The sequence below is a fragment of the Podarcis liolepis genome (genome assembly GCF_965112155.1).
Source record: "Podarcis liolepis genome assembly, chromosome: 7".
Taxonomy (NCBI): domain Eukaryota; kingdom Metazoa; phylum Chordata; class Lepidosauria; order Squamata; family Lacertidae; genus Podarcis; species Podarcis liolepis.
In genome coordinates this window covers 93,168,505-93,188,340 of record NC_139561.1, presented here as the reverse complement: position 1 = coordinate 93,188,340, position 19,836 = coordinate 93,168,505, and the positions used below count along the sequence as shown (strand labels likewise).

Here is a 19,836-nt window from a genome sequence, read left to right as displayed (position 1 = left end):
TCTGTCTGAAAAATAAATAAAAACAAATGGTAGAAAATGTATGTTAAAAACAGGTAATAGCTTAAAAAAAGGATTCAACTTGAATCCTAGACAGATGTCAACTTTTAGAAGGCTTGTTGAAAGAGGAGTGTCTTCAGCAGGTGCCAGAAAAAGGACAAGAGAGGCATCGGATGGAGCCCCAAAACATGTGGAGGGCACCAGGTTGGACACCTGCGTTTCAGTGATTTGACTGATTTGTTGTGGCGGAAGCTGCAGCGGATTAGATGTGACTCCCGACAGGTGCACAATTTGTTGTCCTCATCTAGGCAAGACAAATCCTTTGTCATGCGCCTGACAAATCAGTCTGTGGCCTCTGCTTCCAGAAATTGGTGAGTCTTTAAGCTGTCACAAGGTGTGCTTTTTTCATCTGCGGCGGCAGCAACTGTCAACACAGCGACACCTCCGGAATTTGATCTAAGCGGGTTGTTTGTCAAACAGATCTCAGGTTGAATTTGTCAAACAGAGCTCAGGTCGGCTATACGGTGGTGTTTCCCGTATGGAGACGCACCAATATTTTTGCTTTTTCCTAATGAGGCGAACAGCGCTTGAAGGATGGAGGGATATATCTGGGAAACAGTATGAGGGAAGGAGTTATTTGTACAGCGGCGTCAGTTAAATTCCACGAACGCTCCCAGACCATCACTATTTCTGTATGGGATTGTATACCTGCAAATTAAGGCAATGCAGTTGAAATTCATTTGGCACTCCTGTGTCACAAACGCACTACACTCCTGCCCCCCAAACCAGGCTTTTGTGATAAGGAGCGGGACAGGGAAGTACCCTGAAAAATGTATAACACTTAAAAATTTAAGTGCATCCTTCCTAGCAACCTAGATATGGCTTCCAGGACCTCACAGCTATATTTCCCCGAGTCACCAGTGGAAATGGGCACCACGACCATCAACTCCTCCACAGCAATATTTATCATGGTGTCTAAGCAACAGGCAATAGCCATAACCTGTGCTGGCTGGCTTCCATCTGTCCTGGGAGACAATGGAAGGGGTGTGCCTTGGCGGGTGAAGTCATTAAAAGCTTCCCTAAACAGGGCTGCCTTCAGATGTCTTCTGGAAGTCTGGTTGTTGTTTATCTCTTTGGCATCTGGTGGGAGTGCGTTCCACAGGGCGGGCGCCACCACTGAGAAGGCCCTCTGCCTGGTTCCCTGTAACTTGGCTTCTCGCAGGGAGGGAACCGCCAGAAGGCCCTCGGAGCTGGACCTCAGCGTCCGGGCTTAATGATGGGGGTGGAGACACTCCTTCAGGTATACTTGGAAAAACATGCTCTGACTTCCCTACAAACAAATCATGATGCATGCGCAATAAACAAGCTGTGTGGAAGAGACTCAGAACCCCCACAACTGTTGTAAACAGAAATATATAAAGATGGGAGATACAAGCCTAAATCTCTCAACATTGTCGCCTAGTGTGACCCTAGACGGTGAAATTGTCCAGGCTCCTTCTGCAAAAGATAGATAGACAGTAGTACCTCGGGTTACATACGCTTCAGGTTACATACTCTGTTAACCCAGAAATAGTACCTCTGGTTAAGAACTTTGCTTCAGGATGAGAACAGAAATTTGTGCAGTGGCGGCGCAGCGGCAGCGGGAGGCTGGTGCTTCAGGTTAAGAACAGTTTCAGGTTAGGAATTGACCTCCGGAACAAATTAAGTACTTAACCCGAGGTACCACTGTATTTGGTGGGGGGAAGGAGAAACAGAGAGACAATGAAAGAGCCTTTACATGGGCCAATGAATCATTAAATAATATTTTTATAGCAAGGTTTTGACAATGAGAGTTTTCCTTTCAGTCCAAGCCAGACCTAAGATCAAAAATTGACCCATGGAGAGAGGGGAGGGATCCCTAGAGGGTATATCTTGCCAAATCTGGCTGGTCTTACTTCCTCGAGTTGGCTATATATCTGACGTTACCTTTTTGCCACGCGTGGCTTTCCTCTGCCTTGCAGACACAGTGTGGTCTGGGTTGTGCAAAAGGAAACAATTTCGGAAGCGGGAAGGGAAGGCAGGTATACGAGTAGCCTGACAGACAAAAAGGTTAACATGAACGGCCTTTCGATCTCTCCCAGCGCCCACAACTCTTAAGAGCAGGGGTCAGCAACCTTTTTCAGCCGTGGGCCGGTCCACCACCCCTAAGACCATTTGGTGGGCCGGACTATATTTTGGAAAAAAAATAATGAACAAATTCCTATGCCCCACAAATAACCCAGAGATGCGTTTTAAGTAAAAGGACACATTCTACACATGTAAAAACACGCTGATTCCCGGGGGCCGGATTGAGAAGGCGATTGGGCTGCATCCGGCCCCCGGGCCTTAGGTTGCCTACCCCTGCTTAAGAGCTTCCAAGTCTGTTTCTGAGATCTCCCTTGGATGAGCATTTGGGTACACAGCGAGGCCTTTGATTGCCCCCCCCTTCTTCCCAAGGCATGACCCAAAGCCCTAAGATTTTCAATCTTCCTTTTGCCCCCAGTTGCCCAGGTTACTAAGACATCCAAGTTGCCGGGTTACCAAGACGCTCCAGTTGCCCAGGTTACAAAGAGAGGTCCAAGTTGCCTGGGTTACCATGCCAGGTTATCAAAGATGCCCAGGATGTCACCCAGCCTTGACTGAGGCGGCCCGGCTGCCAAGATGCTCCCACTGCCCACCACGCGGCGGTGCCAGCCTTGCCCTGCGTTGACTAACACTGCACTCCGCTCAGGGTTGCCTAGATGCCCAGCCTGGAGCCAAACTCCCCTGGGAATGGAAGTTCATTCTGGCAGACGCAGAGTTGTGCCAAGTTGCTCTCTCCATCCTCCCCTGGCTCACGTCAGGTTGCCCCTGGCAACAGCATCCCCTGGGGGGAAGGAGAGGCGGGCGGGTACCAGCCCAAGGCTTTCCCGGCCCCGCCCTGTCCCTTTCCCCAGCCCGGCAGCCAACCAGAGGCCTCCCCCGGCTGCCTTTCAAGGCTCCCCGCCCAATGGGGTGGCTCCAGAGGCGGGGCAGTGGGGGGGGGGGTCCGCAGCCCCAGGCGGAGAGGGCGGGGCTCCATCCTGCGCGCTGGGCTTGTTGCTGATGAGGGAGGACTGGGAGGCAGGAGTCTGGGACAGGAGGAGAAACAGGTAAAAAAAGATTTGGGGGCGGGAGGGGGGAGCTGTTGCGCTCTGGGGGGCGCTGGGAAGCTCAAGAAAGTCTTCATTAAAAGAAGATTTTTTGAAAAAATTACTGTTTGATTCGAGAGCGAAAATGAGCAGGTAAACTTCAAAGGCGGCGCATCATTCCTTAGGAATTGTGGTCTTGCAACAGCGCTGGCCTTTTGGCCATTTTCGTTCCTGCCTTTAACAAACTTCAGTCTTTTATTTCGTTTCGTTTTGCTGCCTGCATCCCGAAGCCGTTTCTGCGATGCGTCAGGGAGTTGCCAAAAATCTCCTCCTCCGAACCACCAACCTGTTGTTTATTTTCTTCTGTCGGGAACTGCGAGCGAACGGGCAAAGTTCTTGATGGTTCTCCCCCGTTATAAAAGAGGCGGATTGTGCGTCGTGCGCCTTGGGGAGGGGAGAGGGGCGCCTGGGATCTGAAACTGAATAGAGGGGGAGTCTAGAGGGAGATTCGGGGGCTGAATGGATGGCGGGTTGCGAGGAGGAGGGGTGTGTTTGTGTCAGATGCGGGGATCTGGAGCAAGTCTCCAGAGGTTTCCCTGGGATTAATTCTGGATACGAGTGATCGGGGAACAGGTGCTTCCGAGGGTCCAAGCTGAGGCTGAAATTAGAATGGAGCAGAATCACAGAGTTGAAAGGGACCACCAAGGGTCATCTAGTCCAACCCCCTGAAATGCAGGGAGTGGTGTGGATGGTTTTGAAATGACCGCAGGAAAGGGGAATCGTGGAGTCGCCTGAGTTAATCTGCTGTTTCTAAATGTTCGTCTATTTGTTTTTCGGAGGAAGCCCGAGGTGCGTACGTGGTTTTCTCCCCCTCCCCATTTAATCTTCACAACAACCCTGTGAGTTAGGCTAGGCCAAGAGATGGCCTAAGGTCTCCCAGTGAGCCTTGTGCCTGAGATTTGAACCCAAGCCTCTGGTACTCTAACCCAGGCATAGGAAAACTCGGCCCTCCAGATGTTTTGGGCTACAGTTCCCATCATCCCTGACCACTGGTCCTGTTAGCTAGGGATCATGGGAGTTGTAGTCCCAAAACATCTGGAGGGCCGAGTTTGCCTATGCCTGCTCTAACCAATGCACCACACTGTCTCTCTCTCTGCAACCCAAGTTAGGACTGCTGGGTTCTCTTGCAAGCTCCAACCGCTTGAAGTGTACAGACTCACCCTTTCCCTTGCTCCAGAGTGTCGCCTGAGGGAGGGATATGTACTGCTGCATCCTAATAATATATCACACCAGTATATAAAGGCGCAGCAACTGTGGGCTGGTTCTGAGCTATAAGTTTCCATCTTTCCCCTCTCTCATCTAGTCGCAGGAGAGGCAGGTCACTCCCAGACAAACTGTGGAGCGTTCATCTCGATTTTCTTACTCCAAATTTACAGGGAGGTTAAGGGGCACCATCTGCTTATCAAGCATTTGTTTTGATTTGTTTGCAAGTAGGTTACACAACATGGTGTCAATCCGCTAGAACGATAGAAGTGTAGCGTTGGAAGGGGCACCAAGGATCATCTAGAATCATAGAATCATAGAATCCTAGAGTTGGAAGTGACCACAAGGGCCATCGAGTCCAACCCCCTGCCAAGCAGGAAACACCATCAGAGCACTCCTGACATATGGTTGTCAAGCCTCTGCTTAAAGACGGAGACTCCACCACACTCCTTGGCAGCAAATTCTACTGTCAAACAGCTCTTACTGTCAGGAAGTTCTTCCTAATGTTTAGGTGGAATCTTCTTTCTTGTAGTTTGAATCCATTGCTCCGTGTCCGCTTCTCTGGAGCAGCAGAAAACAACCTTTCTCCCTCCTCTATGTCCAACCCCCTGATGTGCAGGAATGACCGCTAAGGAATCCCTGGCCAACTTGTGCTCTACAACCTCCAAGAGAGAGTCTGTTCCACGGCTGAACAGCTCTTACTGTCAAAAAGTCCTTCCTAATGTTTACTCGGAATCTCCTCCCATCTGGAGCAGCAGAAAAGAAGATTGCTCCATCTCCCATGTGTCAGATCTTCAGGTGTTTGAAGATAGCTGTCATGTCACCTCCAGGCTGGATATGCAACTCCCTCAACTGTTCCTCATCAGGCTTGATCATCTTCCTCACCCTCCTCTGCCCACCTCCCAGCTTGTTGATATCCTTCCTAAATTGTGGGGCCCAGAGCAGGACACAGGACTCCAGGTGTGGTCTGACCAGGACAGAATAGAGCAAGACTATTACTTCCCTTGGTCTGGGCACCATGTCTCTGTTGAAGTATTGCCATTCCATGCTTTCCAGAGCATTTTCACCATCACTTTCCTTCCTGCAAAATGTTTGAGTTTTGTTTTGTTTTGTTTTGTTTTGTAAATGAGCTTGTTCAAAGAGCATCAGTTCCGCCTTAATTGTGCAACTTGAATTTGCTGGTATTTGACTGAATCCCACTTGGAAAATAGTGACAGTCTGTTGTTGTTTAGTTGTTTAGTCATGTCCACCTCTTCATGACCCCATGGACCACAGCATGCCAGGCACTCCTGTCTTCCACTGACTCCCGCAGTTTGGTCAAACTCATGCTGGTCGCTTCGAGAACACTGTCCCACCATCTCGTCCTCTGTCGTCCCCTTCTCCTTGTGCCCTCCATCTTTCCCAACATCAGGGTCTTTCCCAGGGAGTCTTCTCTTCTCCTGAGGTGGCCAAAGTCTTGGAGCCTCAGCTTCAGGATCTGCCCTTCCAGTGAGCACTCAGGGCTGATTTCCTTCAGAATGGATACGTTTGATCTTCTTGCAGTCCATGGGACTCTCAAGAGTCTCCTCCAGCACCAGAATTCAGAAGACTCTCAAGAGTCTCCTCCAGCACCAGAATTCAGAAGCATCAATTCTTCAGCGATCAGCCTTCTTTATGGTCCAGCTCTCACTTCCATACATCAGTACTGGGAAAACCAGAGCTTGAACTTTGTTGGCAAGGTGATGTCTCTACTTTTTAAGATGCTGTCTAGGTTTGTCATTGCTTTTCTCCCAAGAAGCAGGCATCTTTTAATTTCGTGGCTGCTGTCACCATCCACAGAAGTCCCCATATGTTTTCCCTTCCACCTAAAGATTCCCAGAATACCCAGAGATTTTGAAATGCAGACCTGTAAACCCTTTTCTGCTGCTTGGTTCTGTTTACAAGCTCTGATTTTACACGGCTTGCAGCTGACCTCTTGCAAAGTGCATCTGGAGACAGATGGAGGGAGCTCTCGGAGCACCAGTGTTTCTTGAGCACATTACCTCTTGCAAGGGCATTGTGTTTACCGTCACTGCCGCAAGAAACATTTCAGAAAACTCACGAAGGAATTGAGACCGGCACAAAGCTGTTTTGCAGCGCTGAGATTGTGAAGCTCGATAGCAAGTGGGAGGGTGGCTAGCCTGGTCTTTTTTTGGAAGGGTTCGTTGGCTGTGTGAAAAATGTAAAGGTGGCAAATCTGTGTTTTTCATTTGAGAGGCAGCAATAGAGTTGGAGGCTGGTGTCGAAGCTCTGCAAAACAGGTGCGTGTGGAGGGCTGAGTGCCCCCCTTCTCCTTGGTTTTTAAAGAATCGGGGAGTTGATTCTGTATGTGACCATGATCTGACTAGTGTGGGGTAATGTGGCGCTGTGGTCTAAACCACTGAGCCTCTTGGGCTTGCCGATCAGAAGGTCGGTGGTTTGAATCTCCGCGATGGAGTGAGCTCCCGTTGCTCAGTCCCTGCTCCTGCCAACCTAGAAGTTTGAAAGCATACCAGTGCAAGTAGATAAATGGGTACCGCTCCAGAGGGAAGGTGAATGGTGTTTCCATGCGCTCTGGTTTCCATCACTATTTCATTGCGCCAGAAGCGGTTTAGTCATGCTGGACACATGACCCGGAAAGCTGTCTGCGGACAAACGTCGGCTCCCTCGGCCTGAAAGCAAGATGAGCGCCACAACCCCATTGTCCCCTTTGACTGGACTTAACCATCCAGGGGTCCTTTACCTTTTTTTTACCTTTAATGGTTAGAGTGTTGGACTAGGAGACCAGGGTTCAAATCTCCACTCAGCTATGTAGCTCACTGGGCGATCTTGGGCGACTCGGAGCCTCTCAGCCTAAACTACCTCGCAGGACTGTTGTGAGGCTAGAAATGGGAAGAGCGAGAATCACGGTGCCCCGCTGAGCTTGTAGAGGAAACGTGAGCTATCAGCATCGTAATGAATGAGATTCAATTGCCATTGTTAGGATTAATAATAATAATAATAGTAATAATTTATTATTTATACCCGCCTATCTGGCTGGGTTTCCCCAGCTACTCTGGGTGGCTTCCAACAAAGTATTAAAATACAATAGTCCTTCAGATATTAAAAGCTTCCCTAAACAGGGCTGCAGTCAGATGTCTTCTAAAAGTCTGGTAGTTGTTTATTTCCTTGACATCTGGTGGGAGGGTGTTCCACAGGGCGGGCGGCACCACTGAGAAGGCCCTCTGCCTGCTTCCCTGTAACCTCACTTCTAGCAATGAGGGAACCGCCAGAAGGCCCTCGGAGCTGGACCTCAGTGTCCAGGCTGAACGATGGGGGTGGAGACGCTCCTTCAGGTATATTGGAAGGAATTCCTTTCTGGGATGGCAGTAATTAGCCGAATATATTTTGCTCTTTTAAGCATGTGGTAGATTGCGGTCCACAAATTCTACCCAGGAATCCCCTTTGCTGTGACATATTGCAAGGGATTGGAGAGGGGGGCAATCTCTGGGCTCCCCACGTACTGATTCACTGGCACTCCTAAATGTTTTAGAGGGACCTCAGCCTTTAGAAATCATGGTGTAAACCTTGCAGGCTCACCTTCCTTGTCTCAGTCACCTCTTAGGTAAAGGGTAAAGGGGAACCCCTGACCATTAGGTCCAGTCGTGGCCGACTCTGGGGTTGTGGCGCTCATCTCGCTTTACTGGCGAAAGGAGCCGGTGTACAGCTTCCGGGTCATGTGGCCAGCATGACTAAGCCACTTCTGGTGAACCAGAGCAGCGCACGGAAACACCGTTTACCTTCCCGCTGGAGCGGTACCTATTTATCTACTTGCACTTTGATGTGCTTTTGAACTGCTAGGTGGGCAGGAGCAGGAACCAAGCAACGGGAGCTCACCCCGTCACAGGGATTTGAACAGCCGACCTTCTGATCAGCAAGTCCCAGGCTCTGTGGTTTAACCCACAGCGCCACCCACGTCCCCAGTCACCTCTTGGGGTCTGTTATTGCTATTTTTTTCCTGGCTGTGGCTGCAATGGAAGGCAAACGTAGAAGCCGCTCAGCCGACTGGAAGCTTGCAAAGCTGTGAGCAGACCCTCGCCGTGCTTAGAAAGGAAGCTGCCCTATTTATGCTGAGTCCATCTAGCGCAGGGTTGCCTACACTGACTGGCAGCAGCTCTCCAGGATTTTAGGCATGGTTCTCTTCGAGATGCTAGGAAAAACCTTGTGACCTTCTGTGTGCAAATCAGCTGCTCCTGCGCTGAGCTATGGTCCTGGTTTAGAAATTTGGGGGAAGCAGGACAATTCCCCTTGTAGCTTGGCAGGATGATCTATGTAGGCCAATGGGGAAAGAATGATGGTATCATAGAGTTGGGACCCTGAGGGTCATCTAGTCCAACCCCCTGCAATGCAGCTGGACCATACAGGTTTGAACCTGCAACCTTGGCATTATCAGCACCACGTTCTAGCCCTCCTTCTGAGCTGCCCAAGACCCCTCCTGGATCAGCCAGCAACCCATCTAGTTTAGGACCCACGTACCTACGGGATCGCCTCTCCTGGTATGCCCCGCGGAGGACCTTAAGGTCCACAAATGACAACATTTTGGAGGTCCCAGGTCACAAGGTGGTTAGATTGGTCTCAACCAGGGCCAGGGCCTTTTCACCACTGGCCCCAACGTGGTGGAACGCTCTGACACAAGAGACTAGGGATTTGACACTTTTCCGCAGGGCCTGCAAGAGGGAGCTGTTCCGCCTGGCCTTTGGTTTGGACTCAGTCTGACCCTTACGTTTCCCTCCCCTTATGGTTTTGATCTATGGGCTACTTTTAAAATGAGGCTGCATTTTAAATTGCATCTTAACCTGTATTTTAAATTGGTTCCCCCCCATTATGTTTTTACTGTAATTTTACTGGTGTTAGCCGCCCTGAGCCCGGCTCTGGCCAGGGAGGACAGGGTATAAATTATTATTATTATTATTAAAAGCCTGTTCTTACCGTGACCAAATAGCCCTATGAGCCTAGGAACCTAGATAGACTGCCTTTGGAGCTGGAGGTTCAGTTAGAACATAAGAAGACTCTGGCTGCTGGAACAGGTTAGTGGCCTGTCTAGTCCAACACCCTGTTCTCACAGCGGCCAGTCAGATGCCCCGGCGGGAAAGTGGCAAGCAGGATTCGAACGCAAGAGCGGCACTCTCCCCCTCCTGCCGTTTCCAGCAACAGAGGCACTGCACGGCCATTTGGTTAGCGGCCATGCATAGCCTTGCCCTCCGCGAACAACAAAGCTTGTAATTGCCTGGATAAATCTTCCTTGGATCTCTTCACTTGCCTTTTAATTTCAGCTAGGAGCCATTAGGGAACGGATGCATTAAGTGGCTGCTTGCAAAGTCTTCCGCCAATTAGCGCTGGATAAAAGGGAGCCCTTTGTCACTGGCAGTTACAAGACTGCTCTGCTCGTTAAGGAAAGGGGCCTGCCTGGACGCCTGAACCGCGCAGGATTGAGGTGCTTAGGTACCACGTAGAAAGGAAATTTGCGTTTGCACCGATGCGCTGACGCTCTAGTTGGCAGCGGGTCTCGAACCCGTGTCCTTAGGGACGTTTGACGGGCACTTTGCCTGCGTGCAGCTGCCCATCCCTGTTCCAGAGGGAGATTGGCTGGACCACAAAAGAAACCACTTAGCAGCAGGGCCAGACCAGGTCATGTAGCAGAAGCAGAGAAAACAAGTCGCGGAAAGGCTGTGGGTCAGCGAGAGAGCATGTAGAAGGTCCAAGTGCAATCCTCGACAGCGTCTCTGGGAGAGGAGCCTCGTCCCAAACCCTGCTGGCGGCCAGTGCAGACAGTACTGAGCTGGGTGGACCCAATGATCTGACTAATAATAATAATAATAATAATAATAATAATAATAATTTATTTATACCCCGCCCATCTGGCTGGGTTTCCCCAGCTACTCTGGGCGGCTTCCAACAAAACACTAAAATACAATAACCTATTAAACATTAAAAGCTTCCCTAAACAGGCTGCCTTTAGATGTCTTCTAAAAGTCTGGTAGTTGTTGTTCTCTATGACATCTGGTGGGAGGGCGTTCCACAGGGTGGGTGCCACTACCGAGAAGGCCCTCTGCCTGGTTCCCTGTAACTTGGCATCTCGCAATGAGGGAACCTCCAGAAGGCCCTCGGAGCTGGACCTCAGTGTCTGGGCAGAACGATGGGGGTGGAGACGCTCCTTCGGGTATACTGGGACTTTGAGGTCGTTTAGAGCTTTAAAGGTCAGCACCAACACTTTGAATTGTGCTCGCAAACGTACTGGGAGCCAGTGTAGGTCTTTCAGGACTGGTGTTATATGGTCTTGGCGGCCACTCCCAGTCACCAGTCTGGCTGCTGCATTCTGGATTAGTTGTAGTTTCCAGGTCACCTTCAAAGGCAGCCCCACGTAGAGCGCATTGCAGTAGTTCAAGCGGGAGATAACCAGAGCATGCACCACTCTGGCAAGACAGTCTGTGGGCAGGGAGGGTCTCATCCTGTGTACCAGATGGAGCTGGGAGACAGCTGCCCTGGACACAGAATGGACCTGTGCCTCCATGGACAGCTGTGAGTCCAGAATGACTCCCAGGCTGCGCACCTGGTCCTTCAGGGGCTTGGTACTGTTGTAAACAAAAATTGCCCTTTTCCCTTATAGGGTATCCAAGAGCCCATGTAGAGTCCTTACATAGGTTCCCTATTGGTCAGAGAAAATAACAGAGGCCAACCAGAGAATATTGAAAAGCAAGGCAGCTAGTAAGCTTGATCTTTATTGATCTGTTGCAACAGGGTGCTCCCCTCACCTGCAGGAGAGAGGAGGAACCCAGAAAAATGGCGCGCAAGGCCTTATAAAGACTTATGAAATTGCCACCCGGTAGATCAAGACCACCCCCAGAAACATCATACATACATCACAGAAGGGGTGTAACCTAAGACCGCCCCCCAGATACATCACACCTACATCACGGAAAGGGCGGTCTACAGCAGAAATCTGAGTGCTTTGTTTACCTCCTGTCTGCCAGGTTACCTGTTTAATGCTTACTCGATTGGATTACCTGGGGAGCCTGGCCAGTCTTTTGTAATGATAAATAATTAGTTCCTGGGCCAGGTCACAGGCTCACACCCTATTCATATCTTAAATGTGCCCTTAAGACAGGATTTGTGAGGAAAGAGACAACGGGGAAGTTTCCCACTTTGACCTTGCAGAGAAAACATTTGCTCAGTTTAGGAATCAAAATGGTTCCAGGTCGGTCTTCCTGTGCTGATCTATGTACGTGCTTGGTTGGTATGCTTACGAACATTACCATATATCTAAGACCTCAAAATTCCTATCACAGTGCCAGTGAGTTTCCTGTACTGCTAAGCCAGGGATGGGTTTACAGTTTAAGATGTGTGCAGCCAAAAACAGAGGGCTCTGTCCATACGTCACGCTGGACGGCAGAGGAGCAGGGCTGGTTGCGAGACCGGCATCCTGTTCCATAATTGCAGCAGCCCAGGGGACTCTGAGATGGAGGGGCATCTATAGTAATAACATTATTCCCACTTTCTGATGCCAGAAGATCTGAAAGGTTATATCGACGAGAGAGATGGGCCAGAGGAGAAGGCTTGTAAACTGTCAGGCATTTGGCCTCCCCGCCTAATGGGTTGTGAAGGCTCCGGGCTCTAATGGGTTTGAGATTCTTCTTGCTCTCCATCCCCCACAACTGACCTGCTCTCCTCCTCCCTCCCCCAGTGTAAGAGGGACCGAAGAAAAGCTGAACAGCTCCGATGAGTCATGCCGGATAGCTTTGGCCAAATCTGATGCCGTGCTTTCAGTCAGCCGTGAGGCATTAACCAGCAGGCAGGTCCTTGACGAAGGGGAAACTGAGCCACGGCTGAGGTGCTGCAGTTCTGAGAGTCTATGTTGTTTCAAAGGCCGGCATTTTGCAGGTGGGGTTTGAGTCAGTGCATATCTGGGAAATTCAAGTGTGCACAGTTTTAGTTTTTTAAAAAGGGGTGGACAGTTTGCACTTAGGAAAGTGATGGGGAGACGCATTGAAAAGCGTGGGGCAAACAAGCGACAAATGCAAAGGTGTACGAAGCAAAGAAATTGGGATGAGTAATCCTTGTCATCTATCCTCCATGCAGGCAAATCAGGAAGAATGCTATGTAAAGACGGGGTGGATCTACACATGGAGGGAAAATGCTATAAAGAAGTCATCAATTAAATCGTTATAACCAGAGAAAAGAAGTGCAATGTAAAATTGCATGGAAAAGTTTTGTGCTCTACAGCGCCTCCTGGTGTTGCATGTTTATAATGCATTCAAAATGCTGTGGTTTTTTTTTTACAAACAGCCAGTCCAGGGTGTAGCCTGGCCTCCATGTGAGGTTTTTGGGCAAGCAAATCGGGACAGAGCAACTGAGACAGAAGTGATTCATGACACTGAGAAAGTAGAGAGGGAAAAGTGATTCTCCCTCTCTCTTAACACTAGAATTTGTGGATACCCAGTGAAGCTGAGCGTGGGAAGATTCAGGGCAGGCAAAAGCAAGTCCTTCTTCACACAGCACAGAGTTGAACTACGGAACTCCCTGCCACAGGAGGCAGCGATGGCCACTGACTTGGACGATTTTAAAGGAGGGTCAGCCAAATCCATGGGGGAAAGAGCTGTCAGTGGCTGCTTTCAAGACTCCATGGCTCGGCTCGGCCTCTGCGGTCGGAGGCTGCAGGGCTTTTGAGTCCCAGTCCCTGGAAACGGCGGGAGGGGAGAGTTGCTCTTGCGCTCAGATCCTGTTTCCCACTGGCATTTGGTTGGCCATTGTGAGGTCAGGATTCTTTCTCCTTCTCTGGCGATCCCTTGTAGCCGAGTAAGATTGTCTTCCATGAACACGGTTGTAACAGTGAGTCCGTAAGTGACTGTGGAGGCCAATTCTGGATCCACACGTCCTTCCACAGTGGGGACATTGGTTTCTGGGCAGGAGTTGATCCCGGTGTGGATTTGCCAAGCGTGCCTTCCTCTTAGCACGATTCTCCCTTGCGTCCTGAGTTCGAGTGTCTTCAAAGCCCATGACAACTTTGGTAAAGACTGTTCTTCAACTGGAGCGCTCGCAGGCCAGTGTTTCCCAATTGTTGGTGTTTATATTTATACTAATAATAAGGGACGTGGGTGGCGCTGTGGGTTAAACCACTGAGCCTAGGACTTGCCAATCAGAAGGTCAGTGGTTCGAATCCCACGACAGGGTGAGCTCCTGTTGCTCTGTCCCTGCTCCTGCCAACCTAGCAGTTTGAAAGCACCACAAAGTGCAAGTAGATAAATAGGCACCGCTCTGGCGGGAAGGTAAACGGCGTTTCCGTGCGCTGCTCTGGTTCGCCAGAAGCGGCTTAGTCATGCTGGCCACATGACCTGGAAGCTGTACGCAGGCTCTCTCGGCCAATAAAGCAAGATGAGCGCCGCAACCCCAGAGTCGGTCATGACTGGACCTAATGGTCAGGGGTCCCTTTACCTTTTACCTTTATACTACTACTGCTACTAATAATATTTTTAAATTTATATCCCGCCCTCCCCAGCCGAAGCCGGGCTCAGAGCGGCTAACCACAATAAAAGTAACACAGCATTCTAAAATCAATTCATTCTAAAATAAATTCAGAATCAAATTAGTGGCAATCATTGGGCTAGAGTTCTATGAGGGTTACAGAAGGATGGGGTCAGACTGTGCCTTGGCCAAAGCCCAGGCAGAACAGCTCTGTCTTGCAGGCCCTGCGGAAAGATGTCAAGTCCCGCAGGGCCCTAGTCTCTTGGGACAGAGCGTTCCCCCAAGTCGGGGCCAGTACTGAAAAGGCCCTGGCTCTGGTCGAGGCCAGCCTAACCTCCCTGTGGCCCGGGACCTCCAAGATGTTTTTGAAGACCGTAAGGTCCTCCGTGGGACATACCAGGAGAGGCGGTCCCATAGGTACGAGGGTCCTAGGCTGTATAGGGCTTTAAAGGTCAAAACCAGCACCTTGAACCTGATCCTATACTCCACTGGGAGCCAGTGCAGCTGGTGTAGCACCGGGTGAATGTGATCCCGTGGCGAGGACCCCGTAAGGCTCTGCCAGTTGCACAGGATGAAAAAATACTACATTTTAAAAGGTTTGCCTTGAGAGAGTCTTTGAACCTCTTTTGTTGACCACCAGCATTACGCTTTCCATTTTTAAGTTTGGAAGAGAGTAGTTGCTTTGGAAGACGATCATCAGGCATCCGCACAACATGACCAGTCCAACAAAGTTGATGTTGAAGAATCATTGCTTCCACACTGGTGATCTTTGCTTCTTCCGGTACACTGGCATTAGTTCGCCTGTCTTCCCAAGTGATATGCAAAAATTTTTGGAGACACCATTGATGGAATCTTTCGAGGAGACAGGGTGCAGGGCCAGCGAGCTTTGCTTACTCTCTTTGGATTGCTTGACGAAATAGTTTGTCTCTGGAAGAACTCAAATGGTCTCTGGCTGTGGCTGTGGTAAAAGCCACTCTCAGAGAGGTGTTGGGACAATCTATGGCACCGATCCGGCGCCTGCCATGCAGAGAGGAAGTGTGTGATGCCCAAGGCATTTTGGCATCTGAGGCGAATCGCAAAACGGTGCCCACTCCTTGCCCGGGAAGGAGGGGTGAGTGAAGATCTACGTCAGAAGCAAGGGGGGAAATAAAGAACTATATTCGGATTCTGCCGCCTGAGTCAGTTGCTCCACTTGCCTCATGGATGGGCTGGCCTGGAAAGCTTAGTTGGCTGCAGTATGGTGCTAATAATGTCAAGACTGCAGGTTTGATCCCCGCATAGGAGCAGCCCAGGACCCACGTACTACAGGACTGCCTCTCCTGGTATGCCCCGCGGAGGACCTTAAGGTCCACAAATGACAACATTTTGGAGGTCCCAGGTCACAAGGTGGTTAGATTGATCTCAACCAGAGCCAGGGCCTTTTCAGTAGTGGCCCCGACTTAGTGGAACGCTCTGTCCCAAGAGACCAGGGCCCTGCGGGACTTGACATCTTTCTGCAGGGCCTGCAAGACAGAGCTGTTCCGCCTGGCCTTTGGTTTGGACTCACTCTGACCCTTATGTTTCCCTCCCCTTGTGGTTTTGATCTACGGGCTACTTTTAAAATGAGGCTGCATTTTAAATGGCATTTTAACCTGTATTTTAAATTGGGTTTTTTGCCCTATTATGTTTTTACTGTAATTTTACCGGTGTTGGCTGCCCTGAGCTCTGGCTGGAGAGGGTGGGGTATAAATAAATTTTATTATTATTATTATTATTATTATTATTATTATTATTATTATACTCCAGGACCCTTCCAGCTCTATGATTATTGTAGCTGCAATGGCCCTGCCAGTTGCACAGGATGAAAAATAATAATGTTGTAATCCTACATCTATTCAAGGGCACTTTTCTGGGGAGTCAGGAGAAGTGAGCTTTTTTCCAGTGTTCTTCACACGGAGTCACTTAATTCAATTAACCGATGTCCTAGGCACGCATTAAGGCTCAAATCCTTCCACTTCCTTATTTTTTAAAAGGGCGATAACTTCGTTACAGTTATTACCATGCGTAAGAGAGAGCCACCTGAAATCCTTTTAGAAATGCAATTGTCAGGGGTTCAGGAGCAGAGGCGAGGGCTAGGGAGGAAACAGAGAGCGAGGGGGAGGAGGCAGAAGAAAAGATGAGTGATGACGACGACCCGAGATCTCCGAGTCTTTCCAGTGAATCAGAAGATTCACAGAAAGGAGCACCAGTGGCCAGGGCAAGAGGGGAGACTAGGGGGACACCCCAGGAAGATAGAGCCAGAGGGGACTCAGAGGGGAGCAGTTGGAAATCGGGACCAGCGTCACCGCCAGAGAGCAGGGAAGAGGAAGGGCGCCAGGGATCAAGCGCTGGCAGCTCACAACAGGAGGGAGGGCACGAGTCAGGAGTGGCCACACCTCCATCGGGGAGCGAAGAAACGGTTAGACGGAAAGTGGAAGGTTGGGCGCGCGCGCCAAGTTCAAATGCAGAGGAAAGTGACGCAGTAAGCAGCCCGGAAAGGGAGCCAGGTCCTAAAGCCCGGCGCAAGGAGACAGGAGGGTCCGGGGGGTCAGCGTCAGAAGAATCCCGGAAGGAAGAGACCCCGGGGGGTAGAGGGACCCAGAGGAGGACAGTCAGGCGGAAAAGGTGGAGCAGGGCGAGGATATTGAGTTGGTGCACACGGGGCGGAGACTCAGACGGAGCTTCGCCGATCTAGCTACTAGACGTAGAGTTGCACGCAGCAGCTTGGAAATGGAAACTGTAACTCAATAAAGACTTTTATTTAATGATCGCTGGCTAGCGTGATCCTCTGTGAGCTAGGATCTTCAAGCAGCTCTGACAGCAATCTAAATTGAATAAATAAAAGAACAGGCTGATAAACCTTGCTAAAAATGCTTTTTGAAAGTCCTTCTCCAACATCACCTGCCAAAGTGAGCACCCCCCCCCTTCTAGATTTTTGCATAGCCTCACACTAAATGGTGATCCATAGGGTTTAGGTGAATTGCCTTTGATGGCTGGTGGCTACTAGGCCTGGTGCTCTTCTCACACCAACATACCCATTGTCTTTTGAAATTAGCTTTTGTGAAGAAAGCAAAGGCACAAAGGCAGCCCCACCCATCCCACTTAGAACATAGAAAACTGCCTTAAACCGAGTCAGACCATGTGTCCATGTCTTCTTCTCCTTCTTTGGCGATCCCTCGTGGCTGAGTAGAATTGTCTTCCATGAACACGGTTTTGAAAGTGAGTCCATAAGTGACTGTGGAGGCCAATTCTGGACCCACACGTCCTGCCACAGTGGGGACATTGGTTCACGGGCAGGAGTTGATCACGGTGTGGATTTGCCAAGCGTGGCTTCCTCCTAGCACGTTTCTCCCTTGCGTCCTGAGTTCGAGCGTCTTCAAAGCCCAGGACACTTTTGGTCAAGGCTGTTCTCCAACTGGAGCGCTCGTAGGCCAGTGTTTCCCAACTGTCTGTGTTTATACTTCATTTTTAAAGATTTGCCTTGAGACAGTCTTTAAGCCTCTTTTGTTGACCACCAGCATTACGCTTTCCATTCTTAAGTTCAGAATAGATTAGTTGCTTTGGAAGACGATCATCAGGCACCCGCACAACATGACCAGTCCAACGAAGTTAGTGTTGAAGAATCATTGCTCCAACACTGGTGATCTTTGCTTCTTCCAGTACACTGGCATTAGTTCGCCTGTCTTCCCAAGTGATATGCAAAAAATTTTGGAGACACCGTTTGTGGAATCTTCCAAGGAGTTGGAGATGGAGTTTATAAGTGGTCCATGTTTCACAAGCAGACAGTAAGGTTGGTAATACAGCGCAATGTTGCCAACACTGGCTGGCAGCATCTCTGCAGGATTTCAGGGAGGAGTTTCTCTCAGCCGCTACCTGGAGACTGAACCTCAACAAAATCAGGCAAACCACCCCCATCTGCCCCCTGAACATTTGTGGTATATAAAGGGTTCAGCAGGAAGTTACAGACAAACTGGAAATGAAGCAATTGTTCACAGGTATGAACAGTGTTTAAAGCTCTGGTTTTCCCAGTAGTGATGTATGGAAGTGAGAGCTGGACCATAAAGAAGGCTGATCGCCGAAGAATGGATGCTTTTGAATTCTGGTGCTGGAGGAGACTCTTGAGAGTCCCATGGACTGCAAGAAATCAAACCTCTCCATTCTGAAGGAAATCAGCCCTGAGTGCTCACTGGAAGGACATATCCTGAAGATGAGGCTCCAAGACTTTGGCCACCTCAGGAGAAGAGAAGACTCCCTGGAAAAGACCCTGATGTTGGGAAAGATGAGGGCACAAGGAGAAGGGGACGACAGAGGACGAGATGGTGGGACAGTGTTCTCGAAGCCACAAACATGAGTTTGACCAAACTGCAGGAGGCAGTGGAAGACAGGAGTGCCTGGCGTGCTCTGGTCCAGGGGGTCACAAAGAGTCGGACACGACTAAATGACTAAACAACAACAACAACAACAAATGAACAGTGTTGAAACAGGATTGTCTATTGTTGTTGTTAATTAATCTTATTAACCACTTTTTAAAAACAAAAGTGCCGTATGTATAAGACTCCCTCATGTATAAGACGACCCCCTATTTTTTCAAACCCCAAATTAACCCACCAATGCCCAAGATCGCCCAAAGTTGCAGACTTTTTTTGGGGGGGGATCTTCTAGCCGTAGGAAGGTAAGTAGTCGTTTTTCTTAAAAAACTGTACATTAACCACCTGTGTATAAGAGCACCTCCAATTTTTGACTAAAGTTTTAAAGCAAAAGGCATCGTCTTATACACTGAAAGAATACGGTAACTCCAAGCGGCTTACAGCAATAAGCAAACACATCAAAGCCATCGTAAAACAAAGCACAGGGGAATCTAAGAGACTATCATCTTTTCAAAAGCAGGATTAAAACGGGGCACTCACTAAAGGAGGCCGCAGGTAATGAAGAACCAAAGGCCTGACAGGAAAGAAATGCTTTTACCTGAAGGTATGGAATAATGGTGCCAGGCACCATGGTGCCAGGGAGGAGCCACCACTGCAAAGGCCCTGTTCTTGTGTTGCCACCCCTGGACCTCCTACGGAGGGGGCCCATGGAGAAGGGGTTCAGATAATGATCGCAGAGCCCAGGATAATAATAATAATATAATAATTTATTATACCCCACCCATCTGGCTGGGCTTCCCCAGCCACTCTGGGCGGCTTCCAACAAAACACTAAAATACAAGAACCTATTAAACATTAAAAGCTTCCCTCAACAGGGCTGCCTTCAGATGTCTTCTAAAAGTTTGGTAGTTATTTTTGTCTTTGACATCTGGTGGGAGAGTGTTCCACAGGGCGGGTGCCACCACCAAAAAGGTCCTCTGCCTGGTTCCCTGTAACTTGGCTTCTCGCAGGGAGGGAACCGCCAGAAGGCCCTCGGAGCTGGACCTCAGTGTCTGGGCAGAACGATGGAGGTGGAGATGCTCCTTCAGGTCTACTGGACCGAGGCAATGGATCCAAACTACAAGAAAGAAGATTCCACCTAAACATTAGGAAGAACTTCCTGACAGTAAGAGCTGTTTGACAGTGGAATTTGCTGCCCAGGAGTGTGGTGGAGTCTCCTTCTTTGGAGGTCTTTAAGCAGAGGCTTGACAACCATATGTCAGGAGTGCTCTGATGGTGTTTCCTGCTTGGCAGGGGGTTGGACTCGATGGCCCTTGTGGTCTCTTTCAACTCTATGATTCTATGAGGCCGTTTAGGGCTTTCAAGGTCAGCACCAACACTTTGAATTGTGCCCGGAAACGTACTGGGAGCCAGTGTAGGTCTTTCAGGACCGGTGTTATGTGGTCTCGGCGGCTGCTTCCAGTCACCAGTCTAGCTGCCACATTCTGGATTAATTGTAGTTTCCGGGTCACCTTCAAAGACCACGTAGAGCGTATTGCAGTAGTCCAAGCGGGAGATAACCAGAGCAT

General features: G+C 49.6%; 1 protein-coding gene and 1 long non-coding RNA gene across 2 annotated transcripts in view; one reads left to right on the top strand and one right to left on the bottom strand.

Moving 5' to 3' along the window:
• Window positions 1-19,836, bottom strand: part of LOC310712949 — a 2,318,697-nt gene that overhangs the window by 260,706 nt on the left and 2,038,155 nt on the right. The gene's annotated exons all lie outside the window — the stretch shown is intronic.
• The window catches only part of LOC310712917 (synaptosomal-associated protein 25-like), a 29,297-nt gene continuing 12,498 nt past the window's right edge, over window positions 3,038-19,836 (top strand). The window contains exon 1 of the mRNA XM_083516371.1: window positions 3,038-3,146. The gene's annotated coding sequence lies outside the window, so the exon portion shown is untranslated. The remainder of the gene's footprint in view (window positions 3,147-19,836) is intronic.